General features: G+C 34.3%; 1 protein-coding gene across 3 annotated transcripts in view; it reads right to left on the bottom strand.

Moving 5' to 3' along the window:
• Window positions 1–26177, bottom strand: part of LOC106666175 (neurexin-2) — a 167239-nt gene extending 141062 nt beyond the window's left edge. For all 3 annotated transcript variants that reach the window (XM_024229884.1, XM_024229885.1, XM_024229886.1), the window contains exon 1: window positions 26032–26177. The gene's annotated coding sequence lies outside the window, so the exon portion shown is untranslated. The remainder of the gene's footprint in view (window positions 1–26031) is intronic.
• Between the last annotated feature and the right edge of the window lie 539 nt (window positions 26178–26716).

Here is a 26716-nt window from a genome sequence, read left to right as displayed (position 1 = left end):
ACCCCAATCGGGTGTTAAATTGAAAACACAGTGAGAAGTAATGAAGCGGCAGTCACTTACACCGGCCGACTGAATAGAGACAAGGGCCATTATAGGTTCATCGAAAACCAGCCGGCATTGAATGAATGTCAATTATTTCAATAAATTCTATTTCAACCCAACCGAACCAGCCATAAATTAGGCCGGTCAACGGTGCATATTTTAAATATACTTGGATATTTCTCGCAAATTCGTGTAAATTGAAGTTTTAATTATTATCCAACGGACATCACAAAATGCAGATGGCAGTATCATAATTTACAACTAACTTTTTAGTTCTTTCCTTTTTAAAAAGATAGTTCCTACTCACAGCAAGTTGTTTTGCAACGATCCGGATTTCGAGCCTTTTAGCTCATCATCAGGTTGAAGGACTTCCACGACCACGTCTCTCGACATGAATTGCCAAAGTGAACCCGCTGATACCTCCGCCAACGCGACGTTCTAATTAGCAGCTGATCTTTTTAATGGCGCTCAATTTGAACGTGCTAAATGCGGAAATTATAACACAAATAAATATTATATTAGTAAATACTTAATATTATTAAATTACTATAAAAATAATAACAATTAAAATAATTAGTTTAATTATTTGGATGTTTGATATTATTTATGTACATATTAAAATGGGAGGTAGATCAAAATCTGTTATATTATTAATGCATTTATCACCATGTTCAATTTTACATTTTTTAATTTCAAATTTCTCAAACCAATCTAATTCTTTCCTTTTGTTGAAACTGTGTAACACGTGTAAGTGAACCCGTACTTCTAAAACCTTCTTGTTTTTAGAAGAAAAGCTTAGAATAGCTTATAGAAGTACGGGTTCACTTAAAAACATCCTCTCAAAACCTAAAGACAAAGTAGACAACTTGGCAAAAAGCGGGGTTTACCAACTCAATTGTAATGATTGTGATATTAAATATATAGGACAAAGCGGTAGAGAAATAAAAACAAGAGTAAAAGAACACTTGCCTAAATCGAGCAAATTTTCGGAATTTAAGGACCATCTAAAAGAAACAAAACATAATTTCAATTCAAATTTAAATACAAGAGTGTTACATAGTTTCAACAAAGGGAAAGAATTAGATTGGTTTGAGAAATTTGAAATTAAAAAATGTAAAATTGAACATGGTGATAAATGCATTAATAATATAACAGATTTTGATCTACCTCCCATTTTAAATATGTACATAAATAATATCAAACATCCAAATAATTAAACTAATTATTTTAATTGTTATTATTTTTATAGTAATTTAATAATATTAAGTATTTACTAGTATAATATTTATTTGTGTTATAATTTCCGCGTTTCGCACGTTCAAATTGAGCGCCATTAAAAAAATCAGCTGCTAATTGGAACGTCGCGTTGGCGGAGGTATCAGCGGGTTCACTTTGGCAATTCATGTCGAGAGACGTGGTTGTGGAAGTCCTTCAACTGATGATGAGCTAAAAGGCTCGAAATCCGCATCGTTGCAAAACAACTTGCTGTGAGTAGGAACTATCTTTTTAAAAAGGATTGAACACCACACTCACTCCATCATTTATCATTTCTATTAACTTTTTAGTTTTTTAAATTGTGAAAATTAATTTTACATTATCGTAAACTATCGTTTTTATGCTAATGATTCTGACATGACTCGTAAATGTTGAAATCTGGCCACATTTCCCTCAGAGTATTCGATATTTGTTGAACGGACTCTATTCTTGCTAATAAATTACTTTTATGCTCCAGGCGTCATATTCTCATCCCAGAGGACTCGATGTTCTTCGGGAAGGTGTTAAACAACCCCTTATTTTCCGTTACCTTGTATTAATGTATTTATTGATGATCCCATTTGTATGGGTCGGTCCCTCACTGGTGCGCCTATACTCCGAGACGAGTGTGGTTTAGGTTGATATTTTTAGCGGCATGAATGAGCATTGTGTGTTCGTAAATATGTGGGGTGGAAGGGATAAAACAAGTAGAGATATCGTCATAAAATGTTCGTCTAAAACCCATATTGAGTCTGACAGGCCATTGGAGAAATGTTAATATGTTGAAATAAACCCAGAGAAAAATCTATTTAAATATCTTGTTATTTAACCGAACAACATTTTTACACCAAAACGAATAGATTCAGTTTTAACTTATCGTTATTTTTCTTATGTTATACATTTAAAATATCTTTTGACGAAAATAATTCTCTATCTTCAAACATATTTTATGCTGTGATTAAAACTGGCAAACAACTGGTTTACAATTAAAATACCCGTCTAAAAATGGATTTCGTAATTGACACGAGGATAAAAAATACTTTGAAACGTATTTTAGAAGGGAGATCATAAAATATTAAATAAAGCTTAACAAGTGCTATATTTTTTTAACGTTTCTAATAAATTAAATTCTTACGAATTACTAGGTGTATATAATATTTGACTAATCGCCTACAGCAGTAAACCGAAATTTCGAAATGTTTGATATAAGAAAACCGTTTTGAATTTTGTAAGCTTCAGAGTACAAAATTATTACTCTACCTTTTCATGTTTTAGACAATATATTTATAATATTTTAGGGTTATAGTTGATTAGTTTGAGATTTATTTTTACTCTGAGACAAGTTTTTGTTTATATTTTTGTTCACGGCAATGTCTAAAAGTTTGACATATTTTATTTCCTTCCTCCCCAAAAAAAGTTAATCCACTCTTCTGCCTCGTGATAATCTTCTCCGATCATATCTTTTACTCCTATTGTACTCTTCTTGTCAAGTACTGTATGCCGTCTTTTCTCATCCTGTTTGCATCTTTTCTCACTTTTGACTTGACTCCGATAAACCATCTATACAGTCCACTGCTAAAGTCAATTCGTATCCCAACTGTCCTTGTATCGCGTCCGACTAAATTTACCATTTTTCTATATCTTTTTTTTTACCACTCCCGTGCGCGTAAAGGTCGCGTATAATACGTTCTGAGTCTTCAAGTTTGAATGTTACGATCACCAGGGTTTCAGATGGAGCCCAGCATAAATTGAGTAGGGCTATTTTCCATTTTATCTTTGGCCAAGGTTGCCAAGGGATTTAGCTATTAAACTGCACCGGAGAAATTAGGCAAAAAAATGACGCGGACTCCTCACGTTTTTGCCATTATTTTTTTATTATACCAGCGCGCTTACATTTTCTATGTTGCACCTTTTTATTGTAAATTTCTGTTCATTAAATCAGGTTTACGAATCAACAGGTACAGATAAAAATGTAGCCTTTAGAACCGTTAGTAAAAAAATCAAAGATAAAAAATAAATATTAAAAAAGATAAACGTGACTTCATCACCCTTACATCACGTTCAAGCTCATATAAAAGGGACATTAAAAGGGTGGTTGTCCCGACTGACGGAAAAGGACTGAGTTCTAAATTTAAACTTTAATTTCTCCCAATTACGTGTCGGCTTCACTTTTATTAATAGTGTCACGCTAAACTGTACTTCCCAACACTCATATTCCCAGAAACTGAATGGAGAGCATTAAATAGTACGTATGTCCAGCGGAGAACATAATAAAACGAATAAAACAGAGTGGCCACCCAGCACGGTGATCAGTTAGGTTACACAAGAACACATCTCGGAAAAAGAAATATCTACACAAAGAAATGGTGTTTGTAGATCGACCTGCAGATAATCAATGCAGAGTTCAATATCTTCTTTAAGGTCTTTACTAGGTGAAAGAAAGACAAAAGTGTTGGGATCACCAAGCTTTAGGCAACATTATGTTGCCATCATCAGGGCCTATTTATTAAGAAAAAATATACATAATTGTTGGGGGGAAGGGCGGATCTTAATTGACCCTGCAAACTTCCGTACCCGTTTCAAGAGGTACAATTAAATTTTGTTTTGTTTTTAAATAAGGTGGCAACTATGTATTATACTTAAGAGGTTTTGGGAAAAAGAAAGGGGAGATTGATAATACTTTAAAGTAAAAATTGAATATTTACAATTTATTTACACTAAGCAAAAAGTAAAAGAAATTTCTTTAATTATTCAAAATAATTCACAAGCAAACCTACTGGCCAGGGTTTTAAAAAACAAAAGACAAAAAAAAACAACTAAAAGGTACTTGGTGGGATGACTCCTCGCTTCTCCCAGCAATCGAAATAAGCGGTGTTGAGATGGAGGTTACTGCTGGGTCCACTTCGAAGGTGCCTCTAGAGCCGGATGACGAAACAGTTGACGTAGTCCTTAAGGTCGGTGATGTGACGATAAGATGTTGAACAGAAGAAATCGATGGTGAAGGTTCAAAGAAAATCGATATTACGTTCGATAATCGATTCGGTAAACGGTGCGTCTTGTGCTGACCCAGGCAAGCGAGAGATTTACTCCCGTGCAAAGGCCGAAGATACCGGCGTTATCGCTTGCCAAAATAAAAACAATAGGGCCCTCAGCGATTTAAACAGGGCCTCCCTAGGCGACCCTTGGTCAGCCGAAAACAAGAAAATGAAGCTTCTTGGGCGTCAACAATAAATAGGTCCTGATGATGGCAACATAATGTTGCCGAAAGCTTGGTGATCCCAACACTTTTGTCTTTCTTTCTGCTAGTAAAGACCTTAAAGAAGATATTGAACTCTACATTATCTACACAAATTCAAAAAGTGGGCATACACAACGAAAAATTATATTGCATTTATGTTCAACCATTATATTTTTTCAATAAATTTTATACATTAAAATTGACAAATATAACTGTATAATGTGATTTTAGACGGGCTGATAACCATAATAAGGATAATATATACAATTATTAGAGTACTAGCTGTATCAACCTCATAACATTGAGCTGAGTCTGTAGTCGTACGATGTGCTAACTGCTCGCCTCTGTGTTCGGGCGGTTTGAAGGCATACCTTGTGGCATGGAAAGAGCCCATGGTTAACGAAAAGGACAAAGGAGTGGTGCAGAATGTATGTCCGCAAGGAGGAATAATCTCGCCTTTGTTGTGGAATGTGGTCCTCTCAGTGGGCAGTGGCCCTTCAGGATACCGATCAGCCTCCTAATTCCCTTCCTTGAGTTAGAGAATAGCCATTTCGATTCTGCTGGTTTGATCGCCTTAACAAATTCTTTCGATTGCCTGTGTCCAGGGAATAGATTCCATTCCTTAAGGAATTGTTTCACACCCCAGTTTTTAATACTCTTTTTTTCTGTGCTCATAGAATGAGGTAATACCGGTTGTGGTCCAACAAACGTAGTATTAGAACCTGCTTTGGCTAGGCCATCCGCCTTTCCATTGCCATGGTGTCCTTTATGTGCTGGTATCCAAATAAGGGCTACCCTGTTCTCAAACCTGGAAGTGTTCTATTGATAAGATCTATAGTTTCCTCCACCAGTCGTGAGGTTGACAAATCGTTTTGTAATGCTCTAAGACTAGCCTGACTGTCAGAAAAAATCTAATATCTTTTCCCTTAATTTTATTTTCCATAAGTGTTCTACAACACACATTGATGGCCCAGATTTCCGCCTGAAAAATGGAGGTGTTATTGCCAAGAGGGGAGGAGATGCTGATTCCTAATTTTGGTATGTAGATTCCTGCACCAATCCCTCTACCTTTGATAAGTGATCCATCTGTGTAGCAGTCTATGTTACGATGGTCATCATTCAGACTATAATTATAATCACAAGGGGTGACTACCTGAAAGTGCTTTGAAGGGCTTTTAATCTTTTTATCACTAACGCTTAATAATTGACCGTTAACCTTACTCAATAGTTGTGAGATTTTCGAGACACCTATGTTATTGCACTTATGATTCCAGCTGCCCTCGCTAATTAATCTATAGCAGCTGATTAGTGCTCTGACCTTAACGTCAATGTGAAGAGGTGTGGTATTGGTTATGATTTCAAGTGCTGCTCAAGGTGGGTGTAGTTGAAAATGCTCCTGTCATCATCAAACAACCTAGTCTTTGAAATGACCTTAAGTTATTACTATTTCTTTTGTTTTCTAGACCTTTCCACCATATTAAAGCTGCGAGAAAGAATCTAGGTAGAATAATTGCAGTATATAGCCATTTGGCTACCCATGGTTTGATGCCCCATGTTTTACCGACAATTCTCCTACATTGTACCATTGATATAGTGCCTTTCCCGTATATGTTATTAATATGACCTTTGCAATCAAGTTTCCTGTCAAGTGTCACACCAAGGAATTTGATGGAATCCACTAACTTTAATTCTCTGCCACAGAAATTTAGGGTTTTTAAAATTATTTAATGTTCTTCTCCTGCTAAACATTATCAATTCGATTTTAGCAGGATTAAATGATAAACCTTTGTGACAACACCACCTATGAAGCAATCCCATGGCGTTTTCCATCTCCATTCTCAATACGACAGACAAGAATGACACATCTACTCGGAAAACAAACACTTTGAGTCTTGAAGATGATCTCAATAAAGATCGAAACAATTAATTAAGGGTTTTAGTTGAGATAAAAAAGTCAGTGTCACGAGCGGGATTCGAACCCATCGAGTAACGGTCACTAAACACGACACACTTTGATAAAAAGTTAACCTGGGCCCATCAACTGCAGCATATCATAACAAATGATAAAATATCGCTAATGACCTCAGAAAGAACCCTAGCCAAATCATGGAGACTAAACCCAAAAATGGTGGACCATTGGTTATACACGGAAGTAGTAAGACGCAAAAACGTAAGGATCACAAATTTGGTGGACAAAATCTCAACAAAACTTACCATCTAGGGTACTACCTAGTACCACCAGGGCAATGAGAACAGCCCCCTCAAGTACAATATTGAAACTTTGCTAAACCTACCTCCACTGGAAACAGTCACACAACGAGGAGCTAGGAAAAAAGCTCATTTAGGCTCCAAAAACATTCAAATGATAGTTAATAATAATTCGGACACATAGCCATAATTAAAATCAGACACCCATTCAATGGTGTTTAACTATATGGTCCCAAAACCATTCGTCGCAGCATTTAAAGTCTCAACAGACTATAAAGAAGCCAAACGAATAAAACTTTCGGTATTTGAAGCAAATTTCGTTTATTTTTTTGTCTTTTAATGATTTCTTTAAAATTGACTCGAAGGAATTTTAGGGATTTCCCTTTAGTGTTTAAACTTTATTATATTATACTAATTTCAGTTAATGAATTTCCTGGAGGATTTTCGTTTATTTTATGAAATAGAGAACGGTTTGATGAGGTTGCTTTTCATAAGTTGCGTATATATGTTCTGTTAACTTTGTCTCCTCTAGGAAAATCGACATAATCTGTTGATAATCCCGTTGAAATTGTCCATTGATCCCATCGATCCCACTGGAGGTTGTCCTTAAATATACCAGTTATATTTTTTCATTCTTTTCTGTCCCGGTGAGCCTAATTTGTACGGATTTATTTTGTTTAATTAAATGGTGAATTAAAAAGTGACATTTTTTGGTACAAAGACGGATCGAAAATGGAACAGTTATAGAGTAAGGGGAAAAGTTAAATGCCAAACATTTGACCTAATGAAACCTCTAAACACCACATCAAAAATTTTACAAGCTAAGAAAAACGTTTTACAACTCTGTGTTGAGAAATAGGTAAAAACGGATTCTCCGATTTCCATGTATCACTGAAGAGTATAGTCGTGAAAAACCACAGAATGTTTTTAAAAATAAAATACATATAAGTCAGATATCAATGTCGGTGATTAGATGCACCTTAAGAGGCCTAAGCGAATAGACGTAAAGCATATTTGGCTCAAAGTTAATCTATTTACATGGAGCATTAAACGGAACGTCACATTATGAAGACCCTTGTAAGTATTATTGAATGTGTGGTGGTTAGTGACCGTTAATCGATAATTATTCAGAAATCGTGAGATGCGGTCTGGTGTGATATAGGTTTCAGAAAAACATTTTCTTTATCGTGCCAACGTTTCGATCTTTATTGAGATCATCTTCAGAGCCTTGGATTTACAAACATTGTTTACATTTAACAAATACATTTAGGTTGTAGAAAGGTGAATTTGTACAATGCAAAATATATTTTTTATATTCAATTAAAGTATATCCAACATAAAACAGCAAAATATCACTGGCAATCTGAACACGACACGCAAGAATGGCACAATTACACAGAAGACAAACGCTTTGAGTGAGTAGAAATACTTTGATTGAATAAAAAAAAATATATTTTGCATTGTATAAATTCACTTTTCCACATCCTAAATGTTAAATGTAAACAATGTTTGTAAATCCCAGGCCCTGAAGATGATCTCAATAAAGATCGAAACGTTGGCACGATAAAGAAAATATTTTTCTGAAACCTACATCACACCAGACCGCATCTCACGATTTCTGAATAATTATTGAATGTATTTAAAACCTATGTGAAGAGCGACTTAAACAAAAGGAGGTAAAACAAAAACAAATACCAACACAAAAAAAATGAAGTTAACTTTCAAGGCAGGTAATAAAACATTCGCAGAGAGCCGATGCGATTCAATTATGAATAAATAATACCTCATTCCGAGTAAAACCGATTTTTTATTATTAATCCGCAACAGAAGAAATTACGGTTAGACCGATTTCAAAACATACTTAAATAATTGTTAATGCCACATCAATTCGTGAAATAAGTGATGCTGTTAAACCAATACTTACGCAGAAGTTTTACTAACGTGCTTGTTAATTTTTTATTGGTTAATAAACAATATGATTTCTCAAAAAAAAAATTAAGTTATTTATCTATTTATCTTTTTACACAAAATACTATAAGTAAAGATACTAAGTGGTTTTTATAATAAAATTAAGCATATTTCTAATAATAAATTAGTAATTACAAAAAATATTTCTAATTAAGGATATATTTTCTATTTAGGACAAAAACCTATTTCTCTGTGGAATTTTTTATTGGGGCGATTCAATTCCGTTTAAAGTTCTGAAATTTTATCTTAACATTTTTTCTCCACGTCGCGTGCTCCTTTGGCCTTTAATCCCTCCTTGCCTGAATACATTTACGTCGAATATGTTGTATAAATAAATAACTGTTCGGAGAGACTTATCTGCATCTTGATAGCTGTGTGCAGATTTTTGGTATTTTATTTTGTATATTTCTGGCTCGTAGCACGTGAAAAATAAAACATCGCTACCGTGTCGGCATATTAAAATCTTTGATATACTTAATTTACAGTAATAATATCAATTATGTCATATTTTCACTGAATAATTATACTAATGTTTATAAAAACTTTAATTGGAGACTTTTGCACCTTCCATTTAAAATTGTGAGGTTGACATAACGTTTTGGGTTAAAGATATTCACGTTACGAAATGTTTAAAAATTTATATTTATTTATTGTTCGAAATTAATTAACGACACATCCAAACCTATATTTCATACATAAATGCCAAGTAACTTTCTTTTGTCTTAAAAACTGGCATTTTTAAGTTACGTCTTCTTCACTCACACGTGTACACAACGTTTGATATGAGTGTACGTTCAGGAAATAAAGAGGTCACGTTCCAGCCAAATTGCAAAAATTTTGCCTGGATTTCAGAGAAATATGGGCGTTTGCCGTGCAAGAAAATGACTTCAGCTCGACTTGAATGAACGCCGTTTCTTCCTGAATAGCTGCATTTAATTGACCGAGTTGGGCAAAATATTTGAAATGATGAACGTTTCCTAATCGTCAACGTTTCTATATTTAAGTCTTGACGTTTAATTTTTTAATAAAAAATACACTCAAACCCGGTTTATTTCAAAATAACTTTAAAACTAGAAAAACTCGTAACCATAACTGTATAAAAGAAAATTCATCAAAGCACTGGAAAATCATTAAGTGATAAATTAAAATTTATTAACAATTTGTTTTTCCCTATCCTTCCTATTTTTCAAACAATTTTAATTAAATAATTTTATTAAAACACGAATTTATGATCTTGTTTAATTTTAATTTTTTAATTGTTGAATTAAAATATAAATTAATATACGATAAATTTACACATAGTTTGAAATAAACACAAAAATGCGAGCGTTCGTTTTTTTTAGTTTATAATTTAAAAAAAGTATTTAATATTATATATAATGTGTATATAATGTATATAATATATATGTATATAAAAACAAAAAATACGAGTTTATTATTTTTTAGTCTAGTTTCAAATTTTTAACTTTTTTGTAGAAAAATTATACAAGGTACCACAGGCCTAATTCAACTTCAAAATTTAAAATATAGCCAAACCATAAAATAAAGGATTGTTTACGCTGAAAACAGTGGAGCAATTTTAAATTGGCCACAAAATGACTAGGTAGGGCAAAAGATTTGAAAAACGTATCGTCAATGTTTCGTTGTTAATTCCATAAATTTGCTTCCTAACTAAAGTAAACATTAATTGCCTCTATTGTTTACGTTTTGTCATGGTTTGTCAAACTTAGATTATGAGAGAAAATCTTAATTCCTGGAAGTTAATAAACTTTACAATACTACCTAATCGTTACATTCCGTTCAAAATGAAACGAAGAACGCATTTTTCCGTTCAACATCGAGTTGACATGTACGACTGCTTTATTTTTCAGTGGTGGTATTGCTCGTCGTGCAGTAGAGCTGTATTCCCAGAAATTTCCTGATCGCCCCAGAATAAACCACAAAACTTTTATTCGTGTTGCTCGCAATATGAGGAGATACGTTATGAGGAGGATCAGTTGCTGTTCCATCACCAAGAAACCGCCAGCATAAATTCGACAAACAATGAAAGAATGTAAATAATAAGGGTAGTTTATGTTTACTTTATTGAAGAAGCAAATTATTGGAATTAACGACGAAATAAACGAAATGCTTTTGTTTCGAACGTTGTGCCATAAGTTTATCATTTTTTGGCCAATTTAATATCCGATTGCACCATTGTTTTCAGAGTAAAAAATCCATCAGAACGATTTGTCAGAATGTATAGGATCGGATTTGAAATTTTGAAGTTGAACTAGGTCTGATTAAACCGGTGTAATTTTTTTCAAAAAACAATAACAATTTGAAAATATACTAAAACATATTAAACACGATTTTTTTGTTGACAGCGTCATCGGTTCAAGAGAAATTCAGCTGTGCCACCTAAAAAGAACACTGTATAGTAAGAATATAAAACGAAATAGGACCGCGGTTGCCCAGTAGTTAAGGATGACTCGTATTTTCCAAGCTAGCGGTCCGGGTTCGAATCATGGATTTTTAATTGTGGATATTAAATTTGCCTTGGTTTGTCCCCTGACCGCGACACTCAACGGGCAGGTGGGCGTTAAGCCCTCCAGTACGAATTGGCTTTAATTTTTTTACTTTACTTAATAAAACCATTTGCTGACAAAAATAAAGTCATCTTTGTTAGGAAACCTTGACAAATAAAACTGCAATAAAAGAAAATTTGTTTCACTTGCGCCTGATATTTCTTAAAATAAACATTAAAATAATATTGAAAGAACGGTTTGCTATATATGCAATAATCAAATCAAAATCTTTCGTCAGTCAAATTTCATAAAATGTTCCGGTTTTTTTGTTGCACCTATTGTGAAAGTGTTTCAATGGAAATTTATTTTTTATGAGAATATTTGTTTGCTGTTAAACATAGTGTATTTTATCTTCTTTTTTTTTAATCCATACTGCAACTTAGTTAAAGATGTTTATTAATTAAATTAATTTATTTCTCTTAAATTCAAATAATTGATTAGTGTTCTAAGAATAAACTAAGGATTATTAATACATTACAATTAATTAAGGTTTTTAGTTGAGATAAAAAAGTCAATGGCACGAGTGGGATTCGAACCCACGATCTTCGGCTAGATACGCCGCTGTTCTACCACTTGAGCTATCGTGGATCGAAGTCATCTCAAGTGGTAGAGCAGCGGCGTATCTAGCCGAAGATCGTGGGTTCGAATCCCGCTCGTGCCATTGACTTTTTTATCTCAACTAAAAACCTTAATTAATTGTCATGTATTAATTGGTCAAGCGGACCACGAAATTAGTGAATTTAAAGAATTGATAATACATTTGTAAATTCTGTAAAAGTTTGCGGTCTGTTAAAAATATCTTTCACAATTTTCCCAGTAATAAATCTTCATTTTGTACATGTTTCAACTATGAAACCCTCATAAAAAAAAGCTCAAGCTGAGAAATGAAAATTTCTCGAGATAATTTAAATGACGTTAATTTCCTTAGACGGATCCATTCGAGAGGATTATTTAAAATTGTATTTTTATAATTTGTATTCTATTTTATGATGAGGCAATGCTTAGCGCCTTTAGATGACGGGAAAAAGCAAGAAAGGTGGAATTAGGGCAGATTAAAACATCTTTTTTTTGTTACTAAAAAGCACAAATGTAAAGAAAATATTCCAGGCATGAGTCACGCACAAAGACTACTCGCAAAACCACTGGAAGCACGAGGAAACCTATTCAACAAAAATAAATTAAAAACCTAAAGAGTATATTTACAGGACACATCCAATTAAAATGTACCATTTAAAAATAGGACTGTTAACAGATGACCGATGCTGATTACTTCTAAAAGAGACAGAAGCAACAGAACAAATCTTACCTAGGAAGAGACTACGTTATCTCCGGATCATATGATTTGTGAGACTTTTAAAAGCTTTATTAATAGCTAAACATACAGGCAAAGTGCAAAAGGCTGAACAATCCCGTTCAATAGTTAATAATTCACTTTATTTTTAAAGTATAATTTTATATGAAATACGAAAAAATTGAGGGTAATAATAATAAATACTTATAAAACTTATGTATTCTCAAGTAATTTACCCCCCTTGCTGTTATATGGATCTGAAATATTTTTTATTTAAAAAAATTCCATATAAACATAGGAATGTTCCACGGTTAAATTTGTTCATAACTAACATTAAGGTAAGGTTTTTCATTTTCAAAAAATCTGGACCACATTATATCAATTTCCAAAAGAAATCCAATAATAGAAGTTTAATAATCAGGCCACTTGGCCCAACATTCTTATGTTGTATTGTACACTACTCCCGAGCCCCGTCTCACCAATTGTAAAACCGCAACAAAGGACTGTGAGCCATTGTAGCCGCTAACAAATGATACGTCCTAGAAAAAGTGAGGCAGGGATTGCTTCGGGGAACCTAAATATCACGCTATCCAAACGCCTCGGCTACCGTTTCTTCCCATTCTTCCGTCCCCGAAATGTTCAACATGGCCCACGCCATGCCGTTAAAACAAGGCGACCATTACCCCCGAGGGAGAACAAAATGAACCATAAAAGCGATATCTGAGATATCAAGAAAAGGCTTCCACAAAGAGTTGTAATTTCACGAGAATCGAGGAGATGATAACCTTTTATCATCTGGTGGTAACATTTATAAACCTGATTTCTGTGAAAGAAAATAAAACTTTGAAGAAAATATTGCATTAGTTGAAGATATTGATTGCTACGAAGCCCCATGAAAATTAAAAATTTACAGTCGTTTTACATAAAAAAGACACTTTTGCTGAAAATAATATATATCATACCGATGATAAATTTGTTGCCTAAGCGTTTAATTTTCATCACAGGTACTGCCAGTTATAGTAACTTTACAAAATAAGTCAGTTTTAGTTGTCATACAGTTAAATTTTTATTAATGTTGACAGTTATAAAAAAAGAGTAAACTTAACGTTAAAAATTGAAGTTATTTTACCATTACCGATTAGGGTCATTTTTATTGACACTTGTACAGTTTAACAATTACTTTTTATTTATTTAATTGTATTTATTTTATAATAATCACATACATATTTAGTCTAAATTAACTTTAATTAAACATTATCTATGGTGTAATATGGTACTGTGTATATTATGAAAACAGCCATCCACTTCTGGCAACATCAATTAAATAATACAGATGAGCACTGGGACCGAGGGCGTTAAAGTAGTGTCTGTACAAAAATAGGCTTTCTCAAACATTCAAGAAAGAGAGGAGAGAGAGGAGAGAGAGAGAGAGAGAAAGAAAGAGAGAGAGAGAGAAAGAGAGAGAGAGAGTGAAAGACAGACACACAGAGTGAGAGGAGAAAGAGAGAGAGAGAGAGAGAGAGAGAGAGAGAGAGAGAGAAAGAAAGAGAGAGAGAGAGAGAGAAAGAGAGAGAGAGTGAAAGACAGACACATAGAGTGAAAAGAGAGAGAGAGAGAGAGAGAGAGAGAGAGAGAGAGAGAGAGAGAGGAGAGAGTGAAAGACAGACAGACAGACTGAGTGAGAATGGAAAGAGAGAGAGAGAGAGAGAGAAACAGAGAGAGAAACAGAGAGAGAGAAACAGAGAGAGAGAGACGGACAACAGACGGACGGGCAGACAGACAGAGAGAGACAGAGGGAGAGTGAGAGAGAAAGAAAGGGAGGGAGAGAGAAAAAGAGAGTGGCGGACAGACATAGTGAGAAGGGAGAAAGAGGGAAATATAAAAGACAGAGAGAGAAAGAGAGAAAGGGAAAGAGTGAGAGACAGACAGACATAGTGAGAAGGGAGAGAGAGAAATATAAGAGAGAAAGAGAAAGAGTAGAGAGAGAGAAAGGGAAAGAGAGAGAGATAAAGAGAGTAAGAGTAAGAGATAGAGAGAGAAAAGGGAAAGAGAGAGAGAGGAGAGAGAAAGGGAAAGAGAGAGAGATAAAGAGAGTAAGAGTAAGAGATAGAGAGAGAAAAGGGAAAGAGAGAGAGAGTGAGAGAGAGAGAGAGAGAGAGAGAGAGAGAGAGAGAGAGGGATAGAGAGACAGACTGAATGAGAGGGGAGGGAATTGAAAATAATAAATGAGGATTATATTTTTCCATTGTTTAGAACATCTATTTAAAAAAAATAAATAAATACATAATAAAGGTTTTTGGAAATAAATTAATTTATGAATAATTAGCTTTTAACTTTTTTTTATTATACATTTAAAGTAGAGAGAGTAAACTCTTTGTATGCGGCCAGACCAATCCCTCCAGAAGCCCTGAACAAGTTTTACCCGTTGCTGTTCCAACAGTTCGCATTCAAAGATGGTATGGCCCCACAAATGTGCTGTTCGATAATTGCAGGTGAAATGCGCTGTTGGCTATTCCCAATGAATCGAGATACAGGTTGTTTTTTCCCATGCCTGAGTAAGTGGAAAATGGTGTTTTAGTTGTAGCTCAATTGTATTATGACCGTTGGAAAATACTCCTTTGTTAATTTATCATTGGTAGTAGTGTTCCATTCCTTTACCCATTTTTTAATTTATGTTCATTGCTTTTCCCCTTTTTAACAGTCAATAGAAACTTGTGAATAAAATGAATAAATTTTCTTTTTGGGTGAGTCTTTTAATGTTCATCTACTTGTTCATTGTGATACTAGCATGCGCTTTTACCCAAGAAAGACTGATATACCATCTTTTCTCTTGTCGCTCCCTTAACTTGTTTGCTCTTTCTGCTCCTAGCTTAACTCCTTGTGGGTGAAAGGTGGTTTCTAATATTCATTATAGCAATTTGGCTGTCTGACCTTATTTCAACTGATTTAGTTTTTTCAAAGGGGCTTTCTCCACTAATCATACAATTGCATCTAATATGGCCAGCAATACTCCCTGATTATTAAAACATATTAACAACAACTTCCAGTTTAACTTGAATTTTGAGACAAGGTTTAGATTTTCTCTGTGCAACCCACATTCTGAATAATTCTCTTTCATTGGTATTTAAAGAATAGTAGCTGTTTACGCCAAAGTAATTTCTTGTGCCCTAATCTCTAAACGTGCCGATAAGAGACTGCCTTGTGACTTGCTCTCATGATTCCGAAACGCCTTTGCTTCCTTGCGAGAAATGCGAAGTGTTTAGCATTCCTTACTTCAAGACTTATAAGTTATTTTCAGTTTAATTTTCTTTAATTTCAAATCACGGGTGCGAAATCCGCCAGCTGCCGATAAAAACGGTTCGGACGGAATCTAGCAGATATCGTAGTAATCTAAGCATGAGGGGCCGCGGTAGCCGAGTGGTTAAGGCGTCAGACTCTCGGCTATTAGATCCCGCGGTCGTGGGTTCGATCCCCACCGTCGCCTCTGGACTTTTTCTGACGCCTAAGGGGACCGGTGGCCGCAATTGAAAGAAATTGACACGGCACTCATCAATGGAAGGGACGGGATCGGATCTCAGCGACCCTGAATTTGGTCCCAACCCCCTTCAAAAATGAGTTTCTTCGATGGAAGAACACCGGTACAACGGGGGCTCAAGTTCACATTTGTGTTGCGAGCCCTCCCCCAAAATATGGAGCCGGGGATAAAGTACAATAAGCTGTACAGCTCAGCTGCAGTACTCAGGAGGGAACTCCTCCAGTCCCTGGTATCCATTGAAAAAAAAAAAAAAAAAAAAAAAATCTAAGCATAAAATTCCATGGCCTTGGTTATGTTGAGGGCTTAGTTGCTGAATTGCTGGGTAGTGAAAAGAAGATTGGCGAGGACTACACACCCGTCCACCAAAGGTATTTTGGGTTTTATTTAATTTTCGTTTATTTAATTATTTGTTTTGCGACAACACCAGCGCGCGCCCTGCTTAACGGGGTGTTCCTTCCTACATCCATTAAAGGTTCTTAATCATAAAGTTTTCCATCTTCAGCTATGTTTACAATAAGAGGGTTTACACCCTTTCCATTCACGTTAAAAAACTATATTCAATCCAATAAATTAACATAAAGTTAACACGTACACAACACAAACGCACATAAACATTATATATATTTAAAAATCACTATTGCTCTGAGGTGTCTGAATAGCGATCTGTGCCGAAGACGTGTCTCAAGATTAAGCACAGAGCCAACGATATATTAAAATATTACAGGTATCACTAACTTTGTGTTAACCCTGTTAACTCTGTTAGGTTTTGTTAGATCAAGAAAAATGATGAAACTTGTAAGAATCGACTAGTTAACATTGCTCGATCTAACAGGCCTTGGCGAATGTTAGATGTTAGGTCGAAAATGTAGTCACATTGCTCTCCGTTAGGGCGTAGGTAACAACATGGCAGCCAGAATTTAACAGCTGGTTTTTGTTTACACGTATTTTTATTCTTAATAACGCGGTAATTAAATCAGACCAATACGTAACTTTTGTAAGGGTAACAGGTTAGAATGAAGGAACCTGGATTGAGAAAGGGTCGTGGATGAGGACTCGAGGTGAGCCGTTTCGGGGTCTCAAACCTCAACTACACTATACCACAGGGTTCGCAACAGAAGAGGTTATATGACCCCTTGGGATGCCGGTGTTTTTGAAAAAAAAAAGTTTGTAAGCTTGTAGGGTTGATTGCAGGGCCGCTGGATTCGAACCCGGGACCTTTACCTTACAATCATGAGCGCCGTGTCAACGCCTAAACCGTTGCAGCTACCGAAGCCCCCCAACATTTTTGTTGTAAGATTTATCCCGAATGCTTTGACTTATTTAAAAAACACTTACACAAGTTTATTAAACTTTATTATGTTATCTGGCTTTTTTTTCCATAAATATAGTTGACTTTAGTTATTCAGATATCGTGAGATGCGGTCAGGTGTGATGTAGGTTTCAGAAAAAACATTTTCTTTATCGTGGCAACGTTTCGATCTTTATTGAGATCATCTTCAGGGCCTGGGATTTACAAACATTGTTTACATTTAACAAATACATTTAGGATGTGGAAAAGTGAATTTATACAATGCAAAATATATTTTTTATATATTGAGTCAAAGTATTTCTACTCACTCAAAGTGTTTGTCTTCTGTGTAATTGTGCCATTCTTGCGTGTCGGGTCGAGGGTGCCAGTGAGCTTGCTATTTTGTGTTTATATATGTTGGATTTTCGAAGGGGTGGGGAAGGAAGTAGGTATAGAAAAGACATTTTTGTATAAGGCGTCGGCTTCTTTGAGGTGAAAAGACCCAACGAAGGGAAAAATTTGTTGGTAATGGTTCGGCCAGATTATCCTTTCAGGATTGTATAGACGGGTATAAATAGGAAAAGGAAAGCTAAATTGTTGGGAAATTAGACTATGTGAAAAATATTTGATGTGCGGAATGTAATGTGATGATATAGGTACGTTACCTGTATTATATTTTATTAATGATATTGGCGTAGCCGCGACTGAGTTTATATGTATCTGTTTTGTAATTGATGCTGTGTTTATCTCTGATGATATAAACCATTTCTAAGAAATTACGTTTATGTTTGTTTTGTTAAATGAAAGAGTTAATTAATTTTCATTTTTTATTAACTTCTGGCATCTTACAATTTAACAAAAAAGAAAACAATAACAAACAACAACAAGCCTTCAAGGACTGTTATAGCTTTATTTTTGCTTCTACCAATTTGCGGAAAAATTAACGTTTAACATGCTAAGAAAAGAAGGGGGCGTTCACGATCTTACTGGAGATTTCTCTATTCAAGTTAACATCTTACAAACATCGTGAATACCCCTATTGCCTATAAACGCTTTCTAAAATTAAAAAGGTGCTGGACTGTTTATTTCTGCGTAACGGGCAAACGCGTATGACCTACCCTTGTGTTAAGCAAGCGCAACGGTCACCTCCTTCCGTGGTGATTGTACCGTTCATTTTTGGTGCTGGTATTTTTTTGTATAATTATGATTTAGCTGTTTGTTAACAAGGTGATATTAGTCTATACATTTCATTAAAAGCAAGTAAGCTTCATTGCGTTCAATTATACTGGAGTAATAAAACGATGAATTTTAATGCTACTGGAATCACAGATGACATTTAATTAATAAATACGACTATTCATTCCGGCTTGTATATTTAACGCACGTCTTCATTGGTACAATGGTACTTTATTGGGTACAAGGAAATGCCTTGCAAACAATTCCTACGTGATCTGTATGCTCGCACAAAACACTCCCTCGTTTCGAAAACCGTCAGTCAATATACGATATTCTTGGAATTCGCATTGTTGAAACGAATGGAATGCGGGTTAAAAGAAAAAGCTCCCCTCTCCCGAGAAAGCACGGGGAAAGTTTGAATACGAGATCGGGCCGTGCTTGCCATTTTGAATGTTCGGAAAATTTCCTTCCTAATTGTCTTATTACCGTTCTGAGTCGTCTTACGTCTGAATAATTGGAGTTTAGTAGATCAGGAGAGAAAGAGGGTTTGAATAAGATGTCTTGTAATGGGACCCATGGGAAGCTTAAGGCCTAATTCCGATGCCATCCTTTCCTCTCGTTGTTATCAAACTTTCAAAACTCCAATTCTCCAATTTACAATGTCTTAAAACCGAAAACATCCTGAAAAGAACAATTCTCGTCCTTTTGACACGGTGGTCATATTACCTGTTTTTAGCGGCTAGATAATTGGAATTTGAATTTTGGATTTGCAAATCGATTTAACAGGACAATTCAGGCAGAAAGCCTATTTGGGAAATTTGCATATTGGACATTACGCTTTGTTTGCTAAAACCAATCATGCTATTGACGTTCAATTGCGTTTGGATTCACTCCACATGAGCCTTTACACAACACTACATCTTGCACTCTCTTTGAATTGTTACACAATTATACATACAAAATGTCGCAAAATACATAATGTAAAATCTTACAAAAGTATATAGCTACTGGAAATATACAAGAAATAGTTACTTCGTAGCGTATCATTTTTGGATATTCAGAAAAAATGTAAACTATACAAAGCCGAAATCGATATATGGATACGGAAATCATAATGTTATTTTTTATTTTTAAAAAAAGGTAATTTTTGAACATGATGTGACGAATTATATAAAGTTGCCTGGAATTGGAATCTATCCGTTGGACTGAAAAAAAGTCTGAAGCCCCGAACAGGTGGAAATTTGGCAACTATAAGTGCTCTCCATCCAATGAGAAAAAATTTGGGATTTAATTTTTGTAATTTTGCTAATTTGGTAATAAATAAACTTTAGTACACACATATGTGTCATAGTTTATCTAGTTGAGATTTAGGTTTAATTAATGGTGTGTAATAGGAGTATTCTCACTAATATCTGCAGTATATAATTAATTAGATTATATGTACGTAATTAATATCTCGAATAATCTGGTCCTTAGTATGGACTAGATGATAAAACAAATTCAACTGCCATGCTTTCGACTGATTTTAAGGTCGTCATCAGAGTAAAATAGTCTTAAAGATGCCTAAAAATTGGCATCTCTAACAATATTACCACAGTCCTTGGCAAGTTGGACCGAGTCTATCTTTATAGAAATTTGAAACCAATGTAATTATGTCAATTTGTAGACATCTCTAAGTATTTTTTAACCTGATGATGTCCGTAAAATAGGTGGAAAGCTTGTTCATGAATAAGCAGGTCGATACTTCTAACAATTTCAACAGATAATTAATATCGACCTATAATATAATAAATATATAATAAAATGTCAAGGACAAGGCTAATTTCGAGAAAGAATGGACTAGATGTATTTCTCATTCCACTAATAACTCGGAAAGTAACTTTTTTCTTATTTTTTTCCCAGTACATTACTACTTCCCTAAGTTAAACTTAAGTTGTTAAAAAGTAATATGGAACAGATAGGAAATAGGAATAAAATTCATAAAAACGAGTTAAAAAATGGAAAAAATGGATGCGGTGGATGTTGGACTGTTTGGAAATTCTCATAATTACAGCCAGTAGTCCATGTCGGGTTAACTATGGTGTGCAGATTTCAATTTTTTCGAGGTAAGTCAGAATATTTGTCAAGAAACCGTAAGAGTCGAGTGTCGTGTCATAACTTCCGGACGTTTTAGTCGTGTGAGACGTCTGCACGTTAATCTAGAATCAGAGGTTCTGCTCCTTGTCCGCTGCTGAGAGGGGTTATGTTATTTAAGTAGAGTGAAGTGAAGATCGTTGTAGGAATATGAAGATAATGTAAGCGGATTTGTCTGTTAAATTTTATTCGTTGTTTTTCCCACAAGACTCTAGTCACACCTCGACTAAATGTGACACACTTATAACAACTTTCAAATTGGAGCGCGAGTGCACCAGAATTCGCTTGATGCGCGGCGGCTCCGGCAGACGAGGAACGCGTGGCGTCCCGACAGGTTGCTTCTCGCCTTTGCGGTTTTGCGCTCTCGCCTTTTTCCCCGGGAACGACAAAATATATACATTTCTGGATTCAACGGCCTTTTTTCTGGACAGAGGAGATCTTTCTGGCACATCGGACTGGGCAACCGGCTTCGATTGAGTTCGACAGCTATTTACCTTCGACTTTCATCGAGCTGCACTGGTAGGATAATCACTTGTCCCAAGAACATTTCATTTTCATTATTTTATTTCTGTTAATTGATTTTCTTTATTATTGCCGGCTCAATGTCATTAATTTTAATTGAAGAAAAAGTATTGGTTTAGTATTTTTAATTTTTAGTTTTTAAAAAAGGTTTTAATCGGTAATATTCATTTTTATATAGAAAAGGTATCTATTTTGGATTATTTGTTTTTAATTTAAAAAAAGGAATTTATTCTGTATTATTCATTTTTATTTTCAAAAAATAGAAAAAAGGTGTTTATTTGTATTTTTTGCTGTGGTTTATTTTTTATTTCTTCTCACAAGGTATAAAACAACTGTCCTAATCCCACCATTCAATTAAACACTGAGCAACCTTTCTCTATAAACAGGATTTGCCTTAGAAGCAGGAGTCCGTACGTCAATCGTGTATGGCCTATTCTCAACCAGGTTAGAACCCTTCTTTGACTTTCAGGCCATCGATCCGGCCCATTATGTTATATGAAAACAATGAATACTCTAAAAAATGTATACATTTTTTATAAAAATATATTAAAAAATATAAAAATATATAAATTTATATTTTTTAGCCTATAAAATTTTCATTTCGTGTGCTTAATATTTAGTATTTTAATTAGTATGTCCTTTTTATTTTTATAAATATCGTCGAAATGCCTCTGATGAAATGATTTGCAAATACAATTACTAAATATCGACGATTTTTTCTAACTCTAAACTAAAATTTGAAAAATAACACACGGTTTTAATTCCCTATATATTGTCAAAAAGGTCTAATTTTAATTTGAATTAGAGTTCAAAAGTATGATTATTCAGAAATCGTGAGATGCTGTCTGGTGTGATGTAATTTCAAAAAAACATTTTCTTTATCGTGCCAAAATTTCGATCTTTATTCAGATCATCTTCAGGGCCTGGGATTTACAATCATTGTTTAAATTTAACAAATACATGTAGGACGTGGAAAAAGTGAATTTATACAATGCAAAATATTTTTTTTTTAAATATTCAATCAAAGAATTTCTACTCACTCAAAGTGTTTTCTGCCTAATTGTGCCATTCTTCCTGTCATGTATTGCTGTTTTATGTTTATATACGTGGATTTTGAAGGCGTGGGGAAGGAAGTCGGTATAGAAAGACATTTTTGTATAAGGAGTCGGCTTCTTTGAGGTGAAAAGAAGGGAAAAAACGTTGGTTCGGCCAGATTATCCTTTCAGGATTATACAGAAGGAGATAAATAGGAAAAGGAAAGCTGAATTGTTGAAAAATTAAACTATGTAAAAATGTGTGATGTGTGCAATGTGATGAATGTTTCATATGTATATTATAATATGCGTTTTCTGTGATCACCATACAGTTCAAAAGTATTTGAATTCATTGATGACAGAATATTGATTCGAATGAAATCAGAGTAACTCATTCATCATGATTAAAATTCATTGGACAATTGCTGAATTAAAACTGACTAAAATAGATACCATGTGTGGTGAGCATAAATAAATCCTTCGTACCATCCACGAACTCTTAATATTTCTTTTAAATTCACCTATTTAAATTTAAATACTCATTTGCTTACCTTATAATTAATAAAAAAAAATTAGTTTATTATTATAAATCTAAACATACTGTCAGAAATAAAGTTTTTATTTATTTTCTAAGCGGCTTTTTTATTAAATTTGTAAACTTGGCCCGCTATAATTAATACTATTATAAAATACAAGTACATTTATTGATTACAACTGATTTTGTGCTTTGTTTGGCTTTCACCTAAAATTTAATTGTCCAGTTTAAATTAAACTTGAATGATTCTTGGGGTTCGAAGATCAACTTAAAATAATTTCCCATTGAAGTTGTCCATAATTTTTTATTATCCAGGCTTTCGAGTTTGTGTTTAGTATTCATTCCGGAATTGATTGTAAAAGGTGTTTAGCCGTTATTATCATTAATGAAAATATTTATCTTCAAGTAATTATACGAAAGTTGTCAACTCAAAGACTGCCTTGAATCAAAGTAAGAATCAATTATTCGTATACAATGTGTATTAAAATCTACGCCGAAATGGAAGTAAAGATAAATATTTGCTCTGATGTAGCTTCCATTAACAGCAATCAGCTTGTACGCCCTGATCAACAAGGTCTAGCATGAATAGAAAAACCCACCTTTTTGTAACTATAAAAATAACTATGCAGTTAACTTTCCTTGATTTCTTGAGTAAATATTTTTGTTAAATTAGCGTTATTGAGCGGAAATATTTTTGTTTTATAATGTAAAAAAATATATAGTAAAACAGTTCGTGTTCTCCAGTATACATTTCAGATTCGAATTTGGACGGAAACCGACATACGAGTTGTAATTAAACGGAAAATTGATCGTCAGAAATCTAATTGCAAGCCCATTGCACCTATTAATGAGAATCGTCTGGTGTGGCGATGATAAAGCCTGTTTCTACTATGAATTATTGGGCGGTTTAAAGACTAATGATAGCGGTTTTAGACTCCATGGCAGTCCATTAAACAAAGCGACGTGATTGTTGAACTGAATCTTCCCTCGGACGTGTGCTGCGGTGAAATAATACATTTAAATTGTGCCGGTTTTAATTAACACATTATAAGTAAACAGCTGAGCTCTCAAGAAAATAGTTTTAACAAGTCACCAAGGTTTCGTTAAAATCATTATTTTTATTACATTCGTCAAAATAAAATCAACTCAAAACAAAATATTAAAACGCTTGTTCGGAGTCTGAAAGACTTAAATATGTACCACACTGGCTCTTTTTTTTAAAATAAACTGTTACGAAATATTAATGACTGACGACCACTGTTTCAACCACTGCGTTAACTCACCTGAGGAAGGATTAAAATAAATCCGAAACGTTATGGATTGAAAGAAAAACTGGTTGTTGTTTTTTTGAGATGACCTATTATCCCACCTTCGAGAAGGAGAAATCATAAGTTAAACTGTTGAGGCCGAAATAGTGTTATTTGAATAAGACTATCGGAGAATAATCAGCCCCCTTAATTTAAAGATTAAGTTAAGATTAATATTTCCTTATTGTCCATTATTGTTTACAATATAGTAAACTCTTTATATCCTATATTTAAATGTTTGCTCGAGTACAAGGTTTTGCATTTGTTAATTTATTGTATACTTTAATTTTACTATTATAGGTGTGTAAGTAGGTAAGAAGTTAAATTAATGAAATGATATGGAAATTATTTACAATTTACTTCCTATAGCATTTTGTTAATTCTTTTTCTATAGACACTGAAATGAACGAGAGATAGGCTAGAGAATAATTTATTTACTTGCTCTGTAATTTGGTGAATTTTGGCTAATATATTTTTTTTATCATCGGTAAGTTGATTCTATATGCAATTCCTCTTGTAACAAAAATAAATTTATCTTTTTCTTCGTATTATAATATACATATTTGTCACATAGATTTATAGATTTAATGTATGCTATGAACTCCTATTTCCTCTCATAATAATTGTGATGTATATTTGAAAAAACATTGTATAACATTTTTAGACATTTTTTGTAGGATATAAACTGGGTCAACAATATATCTATCTTAGTCTATTATGTCTATATACAGACCTATGTGGATTTATGGTACCGAACTCTGGGGATCAACAAAGCATTCAAACTTTCATCGGATCCCTAGATTCAAATCCAATTCCTGCAAAAAATTGTTAACCCTACATTTTATATATCAAAAGTAACTCTTCACCGAGATTTAAATATTCACTTTATTTCAGACTTAGCGAAGGCCTATTACAAAAAAATCCATCAATCACGTTCTACACAACCGAATGACTTCGTCCGTAAGCTCAGTTCCACTAACTTTCCAGATAATCCTCCCTGTTGACTGAAACGCCGATTGCCACGTGATTCCCAACATAGTAATGAAAAATGTCAATAAATTGAAGTCAATTATTTCTTTTATAAAAGCCGCATCACTGGGCGAGTACTTCACTCATGTCGTATCAACTGTTTAGTTTTTGCAACATTTTTATTATTGTAATTGTTTTAAAATCAATTGTGTTAAAAATCAATAAAAAGAAGAAAAAATATTAAAAAAGGTGAGAGGTAGGGAGGGATATCCCCCCTATAACGAATACAACATGTTGATATTTTTTAAGTATTAATTCAAACTCATTCACGATTTTTCGTGGTCCGCTTGACCAATTAATAACATTCAATTAATTAAGGTTTTAAGTTGAGATAAAAAAGTCAGTGTCACTAGCGGGCTTCGAGCCCACGACCTTCGGCTTGATACGCCGCTGCTCTACCACTTGAGCTATCGTGACTTCGATCCCCTCGGGGACTAACTTCCCATCTCAACACCACCTTTTGAATTTTCCCTTACTTTTTGCCATTTTTCAAATGTTCAAATTTTAATCAATTAAATTCACTATTTTTCTTGGTCCGCTTAACTAATTAATAACATTCAATTAATTAAGGTTTTAAGTTGAGATAAAAAAATCAGTGTGACGAGCGGGATTCGAACCCACGACCTTCGGCTTGATACGCCGCTACTCTAAGACTTGAGATATCGTGACTTCGGTCCACTCGGGCACTAACTTCCCATCTCAACCCCATCTTTTGAATTTTCCCTCCTTTTCGCCATTTTTCAAATGTCGTGTAATCGGATTGGATTCTCGGCGACAAATGACACTGACTTTTTTATCTTAACTTTAAACCTTAATTATTTGAATTAATTCAAACAATAAAACTGTTTTTCTATTGTTGTGTCAATAATAATAATGATATTATTTTGAATCAGATTTCACCAACCTGTATGAAAGAGTAGGCCGGACGGATGTCTTGTCTTGAAATACAGCGAGACGGAATCCTGCGTCGATACGATCGGCTCCCCGCCGGTCCTGCTCAGGTCGTAGTAGAGATACTCGACTCCCCGGAACGTCGCTTCCGAAGGGGCTTTGTCTGCAAGAAGAAAACAAAAAAGTTACGAAACTGTAAATGTAGCAAGACGACTCGGTAAATCTTCCTCAACGAGAAATTACTCAAGTTAAAACCTGTAATTTTCCGGAATTATTGTCGCCTCGCACGCACCACCGGGCACCCGACTTTATTACTCCACCAGGGGTTTCCGGATTTAATAACATTAATGACAAAACATAAAATAACCCACCAAGGTTTTGCAATACGAAACACACTCATAATCTATACTTTACTGTATGTTGTAATTTGAATAACCATCTGGATTTTAATGGAGCTCAATTGTAATATTTAAACTTATAAAATTCATAACCATAAAAAAAAATATTGCCGTAATCCCTTGGTTACATCACATAATCAATCCGAAAGGGGGTGGTTTAAGGTAGACTGAATTTTAAACGGACGAGGGTGGATGAGCTTTTAGATCAATATATAATGAAGGTCTCAAAACTTTTTATTCATTTAACCAAGGATTGTTTGGCGGATATGAGATTTGCATTTATTTTTTATATAATGAGAG

Source organism: Cimex lectularius, unplaced genomic scaffold (genome assembly GCF_000648675.2).
Source record: "Cimex lectularius strain Harlan isolate CLEC.00 unplaced genomic scaffold, Clec_2.1 scaffold162, whole genome shotgun sequence".
Taxonomy (NCBI): domain Eukaryota; kingdom Metazoa; phylum Arthropoda; class Insecta; order Hemiptera; family Cimicidae; genus Cimex; species Cimex lectularius.
This window is presented reverse-complemented; position numbering and strand designations above follow the sequence as displayed.